This window comes from Podarcis gaigeae (assembly GCF_964106915.1).
Source record: "Podarcis gaigeae genome assembly, chromosome: 9".
NCBI lineage: Eukaryota > Metazoa > Chordata > Lepidosauria > Squamata > Lacertidae > Podarcis > Podarcis gaigeae.
In genome coordinates this window covers 2,848,696-2,868,751 of record NC_139685.1, presented here as the reverse complement: position 1 = coordinate 2,868,751, position 20,056 = coordinate 2,848,696, and the positions used below count along the sequence as shown (strand labels likewise).

The 20,056-nt window shown below is 46.1% G+C and overlaps 1 protein-coding gene across 1 annotated transcript in view; it reads left to right on the top strand.

Annotated features, from left to right (window-relative positions):
• The window catches only part of C3AR1 (complement C3a receptor 1), a 330,535-nt gene that overhangs the window by 254,386 nt on the left and 56,093 nt on the right, over positions 1–20,056 (top strand). The window lies entirely within an intron of this gene.

The window sequence follows — 20,056 nt, the reverse complement described above, 5'->3', positions numbered from 1 at the left end:
TCCAGGAGCGTCCCTGGAAAATAGGGACACTCTGTAACTGCAGTTATTGGGCTACAATTCCCATTTGCCCTCAAGAGTCTGACCAATGGGTCAGGATTGTGGGCTTTGTAGGTCCAGCAATTTCTGAAGGGCCACAGCCCTGTGAAAAGATAGTTTTGAGTTTGAAAACTTCTAATATTTTGCCTCATAAATATATTATAATCGGTGTCAAATTATTCCATAATAGATGTCAACCAGTCGAGTCTCACTGAAGCAAATAGTGACCACAATAGTGCTTTTATTTCAACTGTGGGTTCTAGATGGGGTGTGTGCCATGTTAGGTCACTAACGGAGAACATGCTTTGCATGTAGAGAGTTCTGGGTTCAATCCCTGGGACTCTTAGTTCCAAGACCATGGGTTTGAGCCCAACATTGGGCAAAAAGTTCAAGCATTGCAGGGCGCTGTTCTAGATGACCCTCATGGTCCCTTCCAATTCTACGATTCTAGACTCCAGTAAGATTTCTATGATTTGGCTCTCCGGTTTTCTGAGATGCACCTTTGAACGACAAACCTCTTTCACTAAGAAATAATTACATCACGCAATTGTTGCAGTATCTGTTTCCAAAGGTAGGCTTCACTTTGAATGTGCTACATCGTGGTGTGAGAAATATTACAGCCGTTTCCTAGTTGAATTTCTAAGGCCATCACTTCAATGAGCTTTCTTCGTGAAGATTGCTCCACTGATGTTCTAGGCAGTGGTGGAGGAAGGGGGGTGCGGTGGGTGAGGACTGCCCCGGGTGTCATCACTGAGGGGGGTGACAAAAATATGAGTTAAAAAAAAATGGGCTCACGAAACTTTTTAGTTCAGTCAAGAAACGTAACGAAACACGGCTGGCACTGGGCGCCACACCATGGGGGCCGGCACTTACCGTGGGGCCTGCAGCGTGCCTGAGCCACGCATCTCTCCTGGGAGTGACATGGTGGTTTGGGTGCCTACAGGCTCTGCGGTGCCTAAAACGGCAGCATGGGACATGCATCTGCCCTTCACCTCTCCCTCAGCTGCCCTACAGCTGAGGGGAACGCAGCGGAGAGGCTCCACACAGCGCCCCCGCCCCCGGCTGCAGGACCCACCAGGCACCCGAGCGGCTAGCTATGCTGCTGGTTCTAGGATTTCGTCACACATTCCTGCCCCCCGCCCCCACCCCGCCCTCAGTTTCAGACAGCATCCTGATTCCATTCAGTATCTTGATTCAGAAGAAAAATATGGATGAATATATTCAGGCTGAGAAGAAAAGAGGCAGCGAGAAAAACAAAATCATGGCTGTTGGCTTCCACCGCAAACTATCCAATCAGGAGGCACACATTCATTGTTTGGAGCTTTTCACTGACGCCAAGACACAGGAAATGCACGGGAAGCAGGATTTGCTGGGTATGTCCTGATTTGTGGGGGTTTATAGCATCAAGTGCATTTAAAGGCGTGTGCTGAAAGTCCAGGATTATTAGTTTCACTTGTACAGGTACTGGCTGAAGGTATGTTTTGAAAGCATAGCGTAATAGAGAATATATATTAATTTTCATTTAAGATATTATTTAACAACTGAAATAATGGCTCAGATCTGAGAGACTGTATTCTCCCATACATGCCTGCCCAGGCCTTGAGATATGCATAGGAGGCTCTTCTCTTGGCAAACCCTCACCGTGATCAACTCCAGCCCAGAAACCTACGTCCCCACTGTGGAAGGACGTGTGGATCCAGAATTGGCCTCCACAGTCACCTACGGACACACCGTTAAGACCATATTCATGGAAGACAATCTTGATCGGCTTTGAGTGATCTCCAAAGATTAATCTCCTTGTGAAAGTCAGAGGAGGAGATATTCGTTGACTTTCAGGGGCTGACAAATGCAACAAAAAATTCAGTCTGACCTGAAATAAAAGGTGGTTTCCTTCCCCAGATGCATTTTGGGTCAGTGTGCGCACACGGCTTCTTTCAAATATTGTTCTTTTGGGGTTTTGAAAGTGCCTTTCAGTAGACCGGTTATAAACCATATATTTTGTAACACGTTCCATATTGCTCCGTACATGTATGGGAACAGAGAGCACCTTCCCTGGGAACCCTGCTGATTCAAATAGGTGTGGATCAGATCCGTGGCTGGATGGGGGATTTGAGTTTCATGTTGGAATAAAGGCATGTTATAAAACGAAGGAAGGCGTCAGCATGTAGCATCATTCCCAGATGGTTGATTGGGTTAAATCCATTCTAAATTTCTGATTCATAATTGGCAGGCCTGATTTTCTGTATTATGGGGAATTCTGAAGAAACTCGGTTCAGAAAGAAAAAGTTAAAGCTTTTCACACTGGCAAACTCCCAGATGTCAATTCCTGGCAATGTGTGCAGCTCCCCCATGTGGTGAACCTTTGAACTGCAGGTGGCAGCTTCTCAGTGCCCTGGACTGACTACCCACCAAGTTGGCCTCTGCTTTCTTCAGAACAGGAAGGAGTAAAACCAGTGATGAGGCCTGTACACTAGGGCAAAAGGGGCTCGGCCCTGCCAGCTGAAATACCTAGCAAAAAATGACACACACCCCACAAAACATCAAAACCACACACTTTCTGCCACATGTGTCAAGTCCGTCATGCATCCGTGGTGCCTCTTGGCCAAAAGAATAAACAACTCTTTGAGGGCACAAGCTCCCAGATGCCCCCTTCAGGCTGAGACACAGATGAATGTATCCTATGACCCCACATGTGGATCTCCCTGAAGACTTGATGCGCAGCGGAGGCACAGTCACAGTGGTGGTGGTGCTGAGCTCTGTGTTCCCTTGCCAGGCCTTCTTCCTCTGCCCAGTTGCTGGATCCTGCTCTCCTTGGCCTGATTCAAAAGCTCAGACACCAACTGCCTTCCTGCACAGGCCAAGTCTAACTGTTCTTTTCGACAGTGTGGGCTGCGCTCCTGGTAAAAGCACCAACCAGCACCGTCATCCTAAGTGCCAACTTGCGATGGGTTCCTCCCTTTTCCTGCACAAACACTCCTCCTGCCTCCTCCAGGAGCAGCCGCCACCACTGGAACTTTCTCTTTCCTGTCTTCCCTGAGCAGATCCTCTGGCTTGCTTCTGTCCTTTTGGGAAAGGGAAAGGAATCCAGTGGCAGAGGCGGAGCAAGGTGGGGGGCAGTGGGGGCTGTGGGGGTGGTCTGCCCTGGGTGCCATCCTGATGGGGGTGACATTCTGCATGCTGTGCACCCACATGCTGTTGCCCCCAGTTTTATCCAGTTTTTTTACTGTCTCTGAACTGCACTTCTGTGCTGTTTCCCATGCCCCCTCCAGCTAATCTCCGCCCGGCTTGCTTCGTTTCTTTTATGTTGCTGCTGCTGATCATTTCTGGGTGCAACTTTCCCTCCTATCAGAGGGCATTTACTCTTTGCACTTTGTGGGGTATGCTTCTGAGCTGGAGTGCCTGAGACTAAGGAACACAGACTGGAATATCCTTTATTCACTTGCAGGATCGCGAATCAGCAAAAAGTATTGTTGCGGAAGTGACGTTTAGCTGGAGTGCAGTAGCAGTCTGACGATGCCTTGAAACCACATGCATTTTCCTTATTTTCAACAGGAAACATTTTGACAGCCCCGCGCTCCCAGGCTGCTGGAGGAAGCAGGGGCGTAGGAAGGGGGTGGGGGGGCGGTCAGCCCCGGGTGCCATCATGAAGGGGGGTGACAAATTATCAAGGAACAATTACTGCCCTACTAGGGCGGTTCATACAAAACTTTTTTTTTTTTTAAATGCCTGCTCCAAAGGTCTTATCTTACTACACTAGGGATTATATAGCTATATATGAAATTTCATGCATATCAGTTAATATCTTGACCCTCCTCCACAAAAATAGCTGTTTACTTGGCTAGTTTCCTATGTCATGAAGGCTGAAATTTCAGTTCAGTGGAGCACTTACAACCCTAAACCTGCGGAAAGCAATCTAATTAGACTTTAATTTGATTTTGACATGGTTTTAGGATTAATTTAATTATTGTTTGATTTTATACCAATGTTACATATCTGGTGTTAGCTGCCCTGAGCCCGACTTTGGCTGGGGAAGGCGGGATATAAATAAAAGTTTTTATTATTATTATTATTATTATTATTATTATTATTATTATTATTATTACTATTATTATTCCTTTGTAAGAAAATATGAAATAACAGAAAATCATTTTTGCAGGCAAAAAAAAAATCAATCAGTGGGGGGGTGACAAGAATTTTTTTGCACTGGGTACCACCTGACCTTCCCCCACCTCTAGGAGGGGGGAGGGGGAGGGACTCAGAGAGGACAGGAAGGAGGTGGGGGGGCAAACAAGAGGAGGGGGGAGGGAAGGAGAGAAGCCAAAGCTCCCTCAACTCAGGACCCAAACCCTGGAACGCCCAGGAGGAGAGGTGGGGTGAGAGAACAAAGTTGGGGGGGAAAGTTTTAAGTGTTTATGCTCACAATGTTAAGTAAATAAACCAGAAATAACACTTGCAACTGTAAGTTTCTTATTTTCCCTTCTTTTAATAATTTCAATGGGGGGGGGTGACAAACAATTTCTGCACCGGGTACCACTTGAGCTTGCTACACTTCTGTCCAGTGGCTTGGGCCTGTTCCCAAATGATCCAGGATTTTGAAAATAAAGGATAGGGGGACCCAGTCTTGCTCCTTCCCCAGAGTAAAGGCCAGGAGTGTGGATGGCAATGTTTGTGTGCATGAAAGAGGTGTGTGAAGTGTGTGTGTGTGTGTGTGTGTGTGTGAGAGAGAGAGAGAGAGAGAGAGAGAGAGAGAGAGATCGAGAGAGAGATCGTGTGTACTCAAGGAGCCTCCCCCCATATGACTGGACTCTTGATCTCATGGAGGCAATGTCAGGAGTATAGGCAGATCCTCCTTCAACAGGTGGAACCAAAAGGATGCTTGCAACACCAGGACAGGGACAGTGTTACAATCAGTTTCCCCATTAATAACATGGGACCCCATCGCATGACATAATAACTTGGGTGTTCTCCAGTTCTGATTTCTGGAGCCAATCCATTATGGCACAGCTTGGAAGTAGCTATTAAGATAGGGTTATATGAAACCTTCTAGGATTCAGAATCTTCTTGCACAGCAACATTGCAAAGGGTCATCTCCCTGCTACACAGAGTCATTTAGCTGCAATGCTCAGAATCTGTTCCCTGTTAACATCCCCTCTTAAATATGGTCCTGACTGTCTGAGGACTGAACTAGATTTGTCCACCCATAAGCAACAATTTCTCCTTATATTGTTATATTGGGCTGCAGGCTAGGGATAGAATAATCTGTCAATTTGTGTTCTCTGTTTCTCATTTTTCCAATCTTAAACTCAGTTCTCCACATTTCTACAGAAATTTGCAAATTTCTTTTTCTTTTTTAATTCCCAGGAAAACTCTCCATCATTTCAGGGTGGATTTTGCCTAATCAACACTTTTTGCTTGATGTGCACATTTCTGCAGGTAAATTCTCCTAAATATAAAGCATTTGGTGTGTTATTTATAGCTAGTAAACTGATCTTTCCTTCTAATACATGCACTTTTTTTTGTTTGTTTTTAAAGCTGTTTGGCTGGAGAACTACATCACAAAATTTGAGTAAGTGTGGATTTCAAAGGATCCCTGTGCTCAGAGGCGGATTTAGAAGAGCACAACTGGTTGGCCTGAGAGGGTGCTGCAGGGGGCAGAAAAGCAATGATGAGTAATGGAAGATGAGCACTGAAATTTTAAAGTCCAAAGTCTGCCACTGCTGTGCTTCGGTTCCCATACTGCTTTTGAAAGTACAAATTCGAGGGGGCCACCAGGTGGCGCGTTGGAAGATGGCCGACAATAACATCTCTCTGACCCATACGAGGTAATTAAGGGGCTGCTATGGGAAGTATGCAGTCTTCCTACCCCCCAGGAGACGGGGGGTGCTGCCTTGCCAGCGGTGTTCACAATGCACCCCCTGATCCGAGAGATGGGGGTGCCGAACACTTGGCACGAGCCCTCGGTGAAGTCAGATCTTCCTGACGCCGATTCCAATTAGCGCGTGCTGGTTGCTTCAGCTCGGAATTATAATTGGAAACATATGATTGGAATGAAGCTGAAGCACATACATCAAGTAATGTTCGAGAGATAAGACTGCTGATTAATGGATCTGTGACCGGGAGTGACGGATGGATAAGTAAATCTTCTGATGAATCACCACTAGGAGACTGTATGTTTGGAATGAAGGGGGGGTGGAGGAAAAAACTTTTTTTTTCTTTGCACGATGTGATATTAATAACCCTTCACCTCAGATAGAAATAAGATTGTTGCGTTTTTATTCATCACAAGCAGGAATTCAAGAACTGTGTGGGATGGATAATAACAGGAGAGAGGATTGGTGAACGGTGAGAAAGAGGAAATTTTTTATGACACAGTTAAAAAATGGCGTCTCGCCAAGACAGGCTTGCCGGAGAAAGAAGGACAGGGGGAGGAGAATCAGGATCGTTCGAAAGAGAAGTAATGTTGGAACGCAAGCTTGACCTGACAGAGCCTCCGGATTCATTTGATTTATTTGGCAAGCCTGAGAAAAGTAAATGACAGACCGGAGATTTTTTTTTTAATGGAAGCGTTGAACAGAGGCTGTCCCTGAGCGATATGATCTTTGAAGAGTACAAAACCCACACAGAGGATGCCTGTTTTCAATCTGCTTGTGAAAATTATCAGAGATGGCAAAGAAAGGAATATACAATAACAACAAGAAGAGAAAGAAAGTACCGTGTTTTTCGCTCTATAACACGCACCTGACCATAACACGCACATCGTTTTTAGAGGAGGAAAACAAGGGAAAAAACATTCTGAATGAAACAGTGGATGTATCATTTTTGTGCTTCATGCTGTGGCCACAGACATGTGATCTGATGGTGAATTTGGGGTGACCCAATGCAAAAATCCTGAGAATCCCTGTGCATCCATGGTTTGTAACCACGTTTTTGCACCATTGCAGCCCCAGGCAACAGTGGGTGCGTGATTTTGGGGGGGCAGGCTGTAGCCATGGACATGCTATGTGCTCTGATGGTGAATTTGGGCTGACCCAATGCAAAGATCCTGAGGATCCATGTGGATCCATGGTTTGTAACCATGTTTTTGCACCATTGCAGCCCCAGGCAACAGTGGGTATGTGATTTGGGGGGGGGCAGGCTGTAGCCATGGACATGCTATGTGATCTGATGGTGAATTTGGGGTGACCCAATGCAAGGATCCTGAGAATCCCTGTGGATCCATGCTTTTTAACCACATTTTTGCACCATTGCAGCCCCAGGCAACAGTGGGTGCGTGATTTTTTTGGTGCAGGCTGTAGCCATGGACATGCTATGTGATCTGATGGTGAATTTGGGGTGACCCAATGCAAAGATCCTGAGGATCCATGCTTTGTAACCACATTTTAAGTGGGGAGCGAAGGAAAAACAAAGAAGGGACATTAGAGGGGTGTGCAGAGAAGCAGCTGGCTAAGAATGCAGGAGAGGGATTTAAGGGGAGGGAGGAAAGAAAGGCAAAAGTTTCCCCCCACCCAAGCCAGCCATCTCTCTCTCTCTCTCTCTCTCTCTCTCTCTCTCTCTCTCTCTCCCCCTCCCTCTCTCTCTCTCTCCCTCCCCCTCCCCCCTCTCTCTCTCCCTTCCCCCCTCTCTCTCCCTCTCCCCCAGCAGCACCGGAGCTTGCCTGGAGGGGAGGGGCTTTCCCTGCTCTTTGTTCCGTTTCAGCAAACACAGCAACGAAACAGAGGAGGGTGGGCAGTAAGACCCTGAGGCAGAATGCAGGAAAGCAGCCGCTTCCTCTTTTCAGGTTTCGCTTATCCGTGCAGCGTGCAGCGCCGCGATTTGATTTTTGCATGATTTTTCGGCTCCAGGGACCACACATTCGCTCTATAACACGCACAGACATTTCCCCTTCCTTTTTAGAAGAAAAAATCTGCGTGTTATAGAAGGAAAAATACGGTAATAAAGGACTATCTGGATTGAACTGGATAGAACTGTCTAATTAAAGCAGTAATATAAGTGATGTTTGGACTCGTTCGGAGTTTTGGACTCGTGCAGAGCTTGATGTATGGGTACCCCCAACAAAATTTAAATTTTGGCTGTATGTGATTTGGATAATGTGATTTGTTTTGTTGTTGTTGTTGTTGTTTTTAAAATAATTTTTATTAAGGTTTTCCAAATTAAAACAAATCAAAACAAATTAAATCCAATCTATAAACTTTTTGCCAATAACTAGGACTTCCCCTCCCTACCCCCTCTTGTGTTCCAAATCTTCCAAATAAGCAATTAAATTCAACAAGTTCTTATCCCCAAATTACACTCTTCATCAATAACCCAATTTATCCAAATTCTCATCCCCTAAGATCGATCTATATCCTTCCACGAGTTTCCCCCTTTCAAACATAATACAGATGAAAATAAGATAAATATGAATAATAATTTTACAGCCTTTGGATTCCAATTTTCCCTCCCCTCCTTCCCCTTTGCGTTTCACCTATCCCTCCACTTCTAACATCTTCCTGGAGTTCCCACATTACACTATGTCCCTCAGGTTCTTTGCCAGTCTTTAATTACGGATGTCCAATCGTAGAAGGAGTCTATCAAATAAGGGCCCATTTCTTCTATCCAGGTTTTTATATCCAGGAGTAAAAACTCCAATTTTGTATCCATAAGCTTGTCAAACCTGAATATCCCAAATGTTCCCCCAGTTCTGTCCAGTTCTTGTTATTTCCTTGTTCTTGTCAATCACCCTCCTCCTTTTTATTTCTCTGTTCTCCCACAGAAATGTTCTTTTTCCAAAAGTTTCTAGTGTCTCTGCAGAGGCTTGTTATTCATGAAGTAAAGCATTGCATCATGTTCCTTTCATTTTCCAACAAATAGTTCCATTGTTTCCTGTAGTATGTAGACCTCTGTAGACAAAATAATGTTCCATTCCTGCAGTTTCCCAGGAGATTAAAAGTTCCATTCAACTGTTCAGATTTCCTGTGAAAAACACATGCAGTATCCCTCAGCTCCTCTAGGTGGATTGCAGTAACAAAGTTCCCTTCCAGAGTCACATCCACCAGTCCAAGTAACTTGTTGACCGATATTTAAAACAATTTGTATTCAATTTATAACAAATATAACCGGCAAAGTCCTCATAACAAAGTCTCTATTTTAATCTTCCTTTTTGACAGCTCTTTGACAGCTGTCAAAACCTCCATCACTTTTCTCCAGGCAGTTTCACGAAACGCTCCAGGGATTCCGGGGGGGTTACTTTTTTTAAAAAAAACAATTCCACTTTTCTCCTCCAGCTCAATCTTATAATTTTCCCTCGCGAAGTTGCTGATTCGGCAAGATAAGGTTACACTCGATCTTAGTTGTCCAGTCCTTTGTTTTGGCTCTTCTACAATTTAGGGGTGGGCTGACTTCCTTTTTTCCACCTCCCCCGTTCGCTCCGAATTTTAAAAATTTATCCCCTTTTTTTTAGTCCATATTCCAATTACTCACGGGTTCTTCTTTAGAGCCGAATTTCCAATAGAAGAAGTCAGCGCTCTCCGCCGGATGGCATGCGGCTGCGCTCGGCAGGGATAGCAGAGAACTCAAAGCACCACGCTTCTCCCCGGCACCCGATCCGTAGCCTTTAAAAAGGCTCCTTCACGAGTCGGGAGGGCGCTAACGGTGCCAGCCGAGTCTCCATGTCCACGGCCTCACTCTGGCCGTGGTTTTTAAGGGTCCCCGCATCGCCGGTGCGGTAGGACCCAGCCCCTGCCAAGCCGGCTCCCTCCGGAGCTCGGAGGGAGCCCGCCATTCGGCGTTGGCGCCGACCCGGAAGTCCCCTGGATAATGTGATTTGGATAATATGATGTGATTGGCCTGTTAATAATTTTTTTTAAAAAAAAGAAAGTACAAATTTGATCGATATGCCTTTAAATGCACACTGAATCAAACTGATTCCCCCATCCCTATCTCCTTGCCAAGATCCTGACAAAAATAAAAGGTGCACTGTACACTCTAAATTTAGCTCCATGGTATCAATGCAAGCCTATTTTGCCATGCACGTAGTAGCACTAACCAGGTAGAGCAATACTACTGGTGCCTGACTGGGACTACTGCAATGCCAGGCCAATGTCACTAGAAAAGTCATTTCCATTGCTTCTAAAAGCAACAGATTTTTTGTTCAACTCCCTAGTCAGCATTTGTAAAAAAGAGGAAAAGGTACATTTAATCCCCTATTTCTGAAGCTAAAAGTAACAATTGCCACAAATACCTTTCCCTAATCTAGGGTGCTTACCAGTATATCCTCACAACAATTGCCAAGGTATCGTTTGACACCTCTGCAAAGCACAGACCTCCCTTTGAAGGAGGTCTGGGCTGAACTTCAACATTTTCTTAATATTTTCTTTAAGGGGAGGCTGCCAAGATTGCAAAATCAGAATGTGCGGATGAGTCGCTGAGGATGATTTAGCAAATTACTTCAGGTTTCACCACTTGTGCATCAGGCAGTGCATTTCCTTGAACTCACTGGGGCAACGCACTCCTTTTTTACCAGATGCATTTTGCGCATTAAACAGCAGACCAAGTGATTCCAGAATCAACATGTGCATTTCCTGCACCATAATATTGAATGGAAATAGTGCATTAACCAGAATGTCAATTTGTTTCTTCAAAACCATTCTCCTCTGCTCTCCACATCACATTAATAGCATAACTCACTGGAGACCAAAAGTAGTTTTACCATGATTTGTAAATATTCTGATTGTCATCAATGCAGTTGTAAAAAAGAAACTACCCAGTTTTTTAAAAATATATTGTTTGTTATATATCATAACCACTAACATATTGGAGTTTGCTAAATAAATCATTCAAGGGCTTCTGTCAGCTAAAGCCTGTGCCTGTTACTTGAGCAAAGAGGGCTACTGAGAAGCAAAACAGCTGGGATGGTATTCAACAAAGTTTTACTCAGAGAAGACCCACTGAAATTAATGGATCTAATTTATTCAAGTACTCAATGTCAAGTAAAATTTAACTTGATTTTTTTTAATGTGGGTGAAATGTAGGCAAAAGTGGGGTGGGGGGAGGGGAAAGGGATTTGCAGCTTACAACTCTTGCTGGCCCTTTTCACTGCAAACACTGGGGGAGAAAAGGGTGGCGGTGGGGGGCAGTCCAGCCTGGGTGTCATCCCTGAAGGGGGTGACATCACCACAGGCGGTGCCCCCCTTGGGGTGCTTGCCGCCATTCCCCTGTGAGGCTCGCTGCCGCTGCAGCCCCCGGATGCTTGCCGCTGTCGCACCCCCGCAGCGGCTAGCTCCGCCCCCGTGGGCAGGGGCAGAGCAAGGGGTGCAGTGGGGGTGGTCCGCCCCAGGGGTCACCACTGAGGGGGGTGACAAAATGCCAGGCGGCACTCACCGCAGGACCTGTAGCACACCCAAGCCATGTGTCTCTCCAAGCAGTGGCCTGGATGCGTGCAGGCTCCCTCCTGCCCAAAGGTCCGCCCGCTGCCTCCCTGCCCCCCAGCTGTAGGGCAACTGAGTGGGAGGAGGCAGGCAGACTACTTTGAACGGGATCAGAGTTTACTGATAGGCACCTGCAGGCACCTTGTGCCTCCCCCCCCCCCCCCCGTGGCTGCTGCTGCTGGGCAAGCGGAGTGGGGGGTGGAGCAGCAGGCTCCTGGCTGGCTGCCTCCAGCCCCAAGCTTCCCCTCCTCTCCCCCCTCCCCTTTGCTCCTTCATTCGCAGCTTTGGAGAGGACAAAGGGCTGCTGTTCCCGCTGGCCTGGCTAAAATTAGCTGCTGCAGCCGCCTGCCTGGCAAGCAACAGCCCTCTTAACTTGGGGGGCTCCTTTGCCCAGCTTTGGGGCTGCTGCTGCTGCCGCTACTGCTGAGCAAAAGATGCAGGAGATTGCAGGGCTCAGGCTGGAGTGGGGCAGGGAAGGAAGGAGGGGAGGGGCAGGGCCAGATTTATATATAGGGTAAGTAGAAATAGAAACATCGCCACCCGACCCCCCCACCCCATCTCCCCCCCCCATGTCTCAACAAATGAAACTGATTTGTAAAAATCTTACATGGGAAAAAAATACAAGAGACATTACACATACTTCAGTAAAACAAGAAAATCTTTAATAAATATATATATATAGGCTAAGTAGGCTGAAGCCTAGGGCCTCTAAATCTAGGGGGTGTCACCAGCCCACCCACCCCCAGCAGGCAGTCTCCCCTCTCCCCAAATTGCAAACCCAAGACTTCATGCAAGGGCAGGGCCAGCCAGTGGGGCCCAATTTGAATTTAGTTCACAGCCAAAGTCTGCAGAATCTTAGAGATATAAATCCGTGTGCTAGGTCATTTTCACAAGGTCAGCAAATCAGACCTGTTATTGAGTTCTTGAGCAAGTTTGTACAGTTTACTTCTGGATTTTTAAAGAAAAATTAGAGGGAGGAAAAAGGAAAATTAGAGAAGGTGTTGATGAGCTTGAGAAACAAGCAAAAGGCACCTTGCCAAATGTTAACTACAAAACAAGGAGACAAAGGGTGCGGGAACGGCAAAGAAATGACAGAAGCGCACATGATGCCTTAGATGCTCTTTCTTCAAGAGAGAAGTTTATGATAAAATCCTTTATTCCTATATCCCTATATTAGATGCACTTGAAGCCAATTTAAAAAGAAGTACTGTGTACAGTGATGTTGCACAATTGTTTTCCATTCTTGCTATCCTGATAGCACCTAAGCAAGAAATTCGGAAAGGTGTTGAACTGTTGATGGAAGCGTACCCAGAAGATATTGATCTGAAACTTCTTGATGAATTTTTGCACTTTCACCTGTACGTGAGACAAAGCCATAGGCTTACAGCAGAGCACTCTCTGTCTCATACAGACCTTTATTAAATTATATACAAGGAAAAAATTCAGATGGCCTTTCCTACTGTGGAAGCAATTTTGCGGCTATTTTTTAGCTTTATGGTCACTAACAGCTCGGGAGAGAGGAGTTTCTCCAAGACTCCAAAGAATTAAAAGTGAATTAAGGGCCACCATGTCTCAAGAGAGGTTGTCCGCAGTGAGCATTCTGTACGTTGAAAGTGACATATTTAGACAAACAAATATTGATGAAGAAGAGAAATTGTGAATTGCAGAATTGTAAATACCCATCATCATCATCATCATCCTTGGCTTCACTCAATTTTGTTTATAACACTCTTCCATTTTCTTCTAGTGGGGGGGGGGGGCTCACAAGTGGACTAGCCTTGCGCCTCTCTTCATCTAAATCCGGCCCTGGGAAGGGGCATCCCGAAACTTTTCCCACTATGGGGGGTGGGGTGGCGATCTCCCCCTCCTTGCCATGCGCCTCAGCCCCCCCCCCCTAAGAAAAGACTCACGCCCATCTAACCCACCCAAGGGAACTGTTTCATTGTAGCGTTAAGGCTTAAGGAGAAGGTCAAACGTAGCGCGGTTTTTATGTATTTGTCTTTTAAGCCGCGTTTGTAAAGCTACAAGCCAGGAAACACGAGACCCCAGGACTGAGCGTTTGGTCTGCCTGCTCTGAAAGAAGCCGGATGAGGCAACTGCTGGCTTCTCTTTTTCGGCGAGGCAGCAGGAGGGACAAAGTGCAGACGTCGCCTGCGGAGGAGGAGGAGGAGGCGGCTGGGAAAGGCGAGAAGCCCGAGGCTGGAACTTCGCCCCGGGGCAGAGGAGGAACACGGAGAAGCCGGGAAGGGAGGCTGGGCGCGCGGCGGCGGAGGGACGCGCTCCGCCCCAGCCTGGAGGGAAGAAAGTCCCTTTTGCTGCTTCGTTCCTGTGCTTTAGGCAGGGCTGCCACCTTTGGTTGGGCAAAATACAGGGGGGGTGTAATTGGGGGGCTAAAAATTACTTTACCTGGTGCAGAAATCACTTCAAAGAAATCCATTACAATGATCCCATGGAAGCTCTCAGTCACTGCAAACATTCCAGCAGCGATATTGAAAGGAAATCCTCCCCACCTGCTGGATTTCTGCCTGTCAGAAGGATGAATGACACAGCCAAAAAAAAGGGGGGGGGGGACAGAGAGAGAGCAAGAAATTCTGCTTCTCTTCCTCACAGAGCTTTGCCTCCAATATCCTAAGGGGATTCGCATAACCCCAGAGCACCTTAGCAGGATACATTTTTTGGTCTTGGTAGGCACGCCTATAAATTAAGGAATACAGCCAGCAGGTCTGCCAGCCAGCCATGGTGGACTGCATAAGAGCCAACTCCAAGGGCCCAGGTCCCTTTGGTTCCGCCCAGAAAATATTTGAGCCCCCCCTCCGTTAATGGGCATTGCCATTCAAATAATAATGGTGTGTGCAAACTGCATCTTGTGATCAGTTTTGCAGGGTGGGGCTTCCTTGGGTCCATGGGCGTAGCTGCCCCCCATTAAGTACATAAATAAAAATCCTTAATTGAGATTCTGCCCTCCTAACATAAATGCTGACTGTGCCCATGCCGGCCTCCCCAATATTTTATTCAAGTTGGCACCCCTGATTGACTGTAGTTACCTAGAATCATAGAATCATAGAGTTGGAAGAGACCACAAGGGCCATCGAGTCCAACCCCCTACCTGTGCTGTTCACTGCTGCTGCTATTATTAATAATAATAAATTTTTATCCTGCCCTTCATCCAAAGTTTGCAGGGCAGTTCACAACATAAAAATGCAAAATGAGAACACAAAATGCATAATAAAACAAAGACAATGACAAACCAATGATCTCTCCTCCCACAAACATATTTAAAAGGCTGTAGAATGTTAACCAGCCAAAGGCCTGTTATAGAGAGATGTTTTTGCCTGGCAGCTAAAGATGTAAGGAAGGAGCCAGGTGGGTCTCCCTTGGGAGAGCATCCCACAAATGGGGAATCACTGCAGAAAAGGATTGCGGCCAGTCTTATGCACCGTCGGCTCGGGAATAAGTCCCACTGATCATGATGAGACTCGCAGGCGAGTAGATTGCTGCTGTGCAGTCCTGCTTTTTAAATAAATGTTTCTTTTTTCAGAGCATAGTGAAATCACAATAAATAAAACCTCCCCTTCCGTAGTTTCAAGCACTACTACTGGTTCCACATAATATCTGTACTGCATTGTTTACTGTGACAGCACCTGCACTTTGGCACTCCCCGCCTATTACAATAAAGCCCGTCCCTTTGCTAGACTCTTTTCAGACACCTGCTAAAAGCATTCTTGTTTAGGCAAGTGTAATTCTAATCTGTTTTAATATTTTAAAATAGGAACTGTTAATTTTTCTTGATTTTACTGCTGTGGTGGTGTGTCTTTTGTGTTTTTTGGTAAACCACTTTGCAGGTTTTTAAAAATAAATTTTATTAAATAAATAAACAATAAATATAAATAAAATAACACAAGCCAAAACACAATCCATCCTGTAGATTTAAGTATCTGTCCACAGTTGCCTACTTGTTATCAGAGGCCCAGAATCCCCATTCCTTTATAAGAAATATGACATAAAGTCAAACCATTTTTGCAGGCACATTTTTTTAAAAAAAATCTTCACCAGGTACCACCTGACCTTGCTATGCCACTGCCTGCGGGTGGCTAGCCCCGCCCAGCATGTGTGCCGCTCCAGGTGCCGGAGCAGCTAGCTCCGCCTATTTGATGAGGCAAACAGACACGTGGACACCTGGACAGGAGAAAAGAAAATGGGGAGACCTGTTGTTTTTTAGTTGAAAATAAACATCCCAGCCTACAACCAATTTCAGCTGACTCTGAATACCTATCTGGAGGCTTGGCTTGGCTTTAAAGGAGAAGAGTAAAAACCCCAAATCTAGATACATATTGGAAAGGTCCCTACATGTGACTTTCAAGATAATGAAATTGTGCACAGAATCCAAAGGAGTTCCCAGAATAGTACAGACCAGCTCAGGACGGAACACAAAGATTATCTGAGATTATAAAAGATTATCAAGGGTTATTGGTAAACTGCTTAGAGGTTGTACAGTGGTACCTCAGGTTACAGACACTTCAGGTTACAGACTCCGCTAACCCGGAAATAGTACCTCGGGTTAAGAACTTTGCTTCAGGATGAGAACAGAAATTATGCAGCGGCGGCAGCAGGATGCTCCAATAGCTAAAGTGGTGCTTCAGGCTAAGAACAGTTTCAGTTTAAGAACGGATCTCCAGAACGAATTAAGTTCTTAACCCAAGGTACCACTGTATTACTGTCGAGGAGTATGGACATTTTGTCAAATAAATAAAGGAGATAAGCACTGAAATTGGTTGCCACTAGGGATTTTCAAAATGGAGAACTACAACAAGACTGGACACTGAGTCTCCAGTCCCCTGCCCATCTATGCTGTTCTCTCATGATACTTTTGCTGTTCAAACTAGAATCACATTAGCTTTTTATATATTTATAAAGCTGGAACATATGATTCAATAACATACAAGAATTAAGAAATAAAGATAGTACAATTGAATAAAATTAAACTCACAGACACAAAAGACATATGTGGGTTGCTTCATTCATAATCACATCACTGAAAAATATTGTTGTTGTTGTTGTTGTTGTTGTTGTTGTTAGTGCTGGGGTAGTAATTTTTTTTAAAGATTTGTTTTATTAATAAATATTAGCTTTTTTGACCGCCAAGTCACACTGCTGACTCAAATTTAGCTTGTGGTCTCCTAAAACACATAGATTCCTCTTTATATGTACTGCTGTCACGCCAGGTGTCAGCAATCCTGTATTTGTACTTCTGGGTTGTTTTTTACTTTGGATCTCTGTTCCGTTTCAGTTTGTTAGTTTTGGCCCTGCTCTCTATCCAGGCAAGGCTATCTTGAATTCTCTTTTTGTTTTCTAAGCTGTTAGTTACACCACCCAGTTTGGTGTCATCTCCAAATCTGATGAGTATCCTCTCCACCCAAGTGATTTATAAAGGAGTTAAACCACACTGGACTCAAGAGAGAACCTTGGAGCACCCTTGCTTGTCACTTCTATCCAGGTTGACAAGGAAGCATTGATGGCCCCTATTTGGGCACAGCCCATCAGTCGGCTACAAATCCACCTAACAGTATCATTGTCCGGCCCACATTTTACCACTTTGCCAACAAAAATACCGCACAAGACCTTACTGAAAAAGTCTTGCTGAAAACAAGTTTCATAAATTCATATTACCATTATAACCAAAAAACATTAATCAAGTCATAGGAAAAGCAATACTACCACTTCTGCTTAACCTTATTATATTTTTTCCAGGTTTCTTGCTTCATTTGGGTGATTTTTTCTTAAGAACAGGGCTGTTATGAATTTAGGTCCCAAGGTGGCATGGATTGGCTAGAAGCAGAGGAGCGGTGGAAGGAAAACCCCAGAGGAAGAAAGCTGAGTGCCAGGGAATTGGTGGTAGGATAGTGATGAGTGGCCAGAGGTAGAAGGAGCAGACTGCGAGCAGGAGATGTCCGAAGCAGAAGTGGTGACAGGCTTTGGTGAACAGGAAGAGGCTGTGGCAGAGCACAGTTCAGACTCTGAGGCAGAAGCGGGGCTGGAGATGAGTAGGCCCGGGAGACAGAGAGGCAGGCTGCTGAAGCCAGGGAGTCCTCCCCTCTTGCTGCGACCAACTGCCCTTGCCCCTGGTCTACTAGAACAGGGGTAGGCAACCCACGGCAGCCCACAGGAGTTGTTTAACCGGCCCACAAGCTGCCCCTGAACCGAGCCGCCTGCTCAGCGAGTCCCTGCTCGCTGCGCTAAACCAGCGCAGCGTGGCATGGGGACTCACTTCCGCGGTGCCGGAAACTGTGTCTGTGCATGCTCAGATGCTGAAAATCATGTCTGTGCAGATGCAGACACCAGAAATTGCAGTTGTACGATCTCTCTCTTGTGCTGATCCAGCCCACGGAGGGATCTCCGCTGAAGTGAACTGGCCCAGGTGAGGTAAACCTTGCCGACCCCTGTCCTATAATAATAATAATAATAATAATAATAATAATAATAATAATAATAATTTTTTATTATTTATACCCCGCCCATCTGGCTGGGCCTCCCCAGCCACTCTGGGTGGCTTCCATAGAAACCAAAAATACAGTAAAATGTCACACGTTAAAAACTTCCCCGAACAGGGCTGCCTTAAGATGTCTTCTGAATGTCAGGTAGTTGTTTATCGCTTTGACATCTGCTGGAAGGGTGTTCCACAGGGCGGGTGCCACTACCGAGAAGGCCCTCTGCCTGGTTCCCTGTAGCTTTGCTTCTCGCAGTGAGGGAACCGCCAGAAGGCCCTCGGCGCTGGGTCTCAGCATCCAGGCAGAATGATGGGGGTGGAGACACTCCTTCAGGTATACTGGACCGAGGCCGTTTAGGGCTTTAAAGGTCAGCACCAACACTTTGAATTGTGCTTGGAAACGTACTGGGAGCCAATGTAGGTCTTTCAAAACCGGTGTTATATGGTCTCGGCGGCCACCCCCAGTCACCAGTCTAGCTGCCGCATTCTGGATTAGTTGTAGTTTCCGAGTCACCTTCAAAGGTAGCCCCATGTAGAGTGCATTGCAGTAGTCCAAGCAGGAGATAACCAGAGCATGCACCACTCTGGCAGGACAATCCGCAGGCAGATAGGGTCTCAGCCTACGTACCAGATGGAGCTGGTAAACAGCTGCCCTGGACACAGATTTGACCTGTGCCTCCATGAACAGCTGTGAGTCCAAAATGACTCCCAGGCTGCGCACCTGGTCCTTCAGGGGCACAGTTACCCCATTCAGGACCAGGGAATCCTCCACACCTGCCCGCCTCCTGTCCCCCAAAAACAGTACTTCTGTCTTGTCAAGATTCAACCTCAATCTGTTAGCCGCCATCCATCCTCCAACCGCTTCCAGACACTCACACAGGACCTTCACCGCCTTCACTGGTTCTGATTTAAAAGAGAGGTAGAGCTGGGTATCATCTGCATACTGATGAACACCCAGCCCAAACCTCCTGATGATCTCTCCCAGAGGCTGCATGTAGATGTTGAAAAGCATGGGGGAGAGGACAGAACCCTGAGGCACCCCACAAGTGAGAGCCCAGGGGTCTGAACACTCATCCCCCCCCCACTTTCTGAACACGGCCCAGGAGGAAGGAGCGGAACCACTGTATGACAGTGCCCCCAGCTCCCAGCCCCTCAAGACGGTCCAGAAGGATGTCATGGTCGATGGTATCAAACGCCGCTGAGAGATCCAGCAGAACTAGGAAACAGCTCTCACCTTTGTCCCTAGCCCGCCGGATATCATCAACCAGTGCGACCAAGGCAGTTTCAGTCCGAACATGCGGAGAAAGGAAATGGGCAGAGCAAGTTGTGCACAGATGCAGCTTGAGACTTTGTTGGAAAGACCCTGGAGAGTCCTAGTGGGAACTGGGGAGGCAGGGATCTTCTGTACTCACAACTGCTTCATCAGGATGAGACCTCTGGGCCAGAGTTTTACTTTAAACTGAGCCATCCCCAGACTGCCTTTCAAATAGAGGGCTCCTACAAATAAAAGACAGTCTTCTCAAAAGTAAGACACACAGGCCCCTAGACCAGCACAGATACTTTCGTCTGTAAATTTTTTGACAGAAGGCATTGGCCAGACATGAATGGTCAGCAGAGTTTCACACAGATGTACTGACTGAGGAATCCTAGGTGTGTTTACACAGAAGTAAGTCCCATTATATTCAACAGGTCTAACTCCCTAGTAGGTGTTGTTAGGGTTGCAGCTTTTGTAGGTAAGACAAGTGGGATTTAATTTCAAAAGGGGTTTAATTTTCCTTCTGCAATTCTGGACATGTTAATACAATAAACCACGGCTTTTTTTATATTTAACCATTTCTAGGTACAGAAACAAGGAAAAGCTTAAAGGGGATTATAGTGCTGTTACTAACTTACTGACAGGTATTTAGCATGGGCTTCTGATTGGCCTAAAGCTACTCCCACACCCATTGTGTTCCCCCCACCCAAAAAAAAAAAAAAAAAAACTAGCTGTTGGGTATAAAGGCACCCAAACTGTGTCACTGTGCACCAGCAGTTCTAGAGGGGAACTCAAGTTTGGTAAGATTTTGTACTCATTAATTTTTTTTATGGGGACGTATGGATGTAGCGGGGAGTTGCAGGTGCTAATTAGATG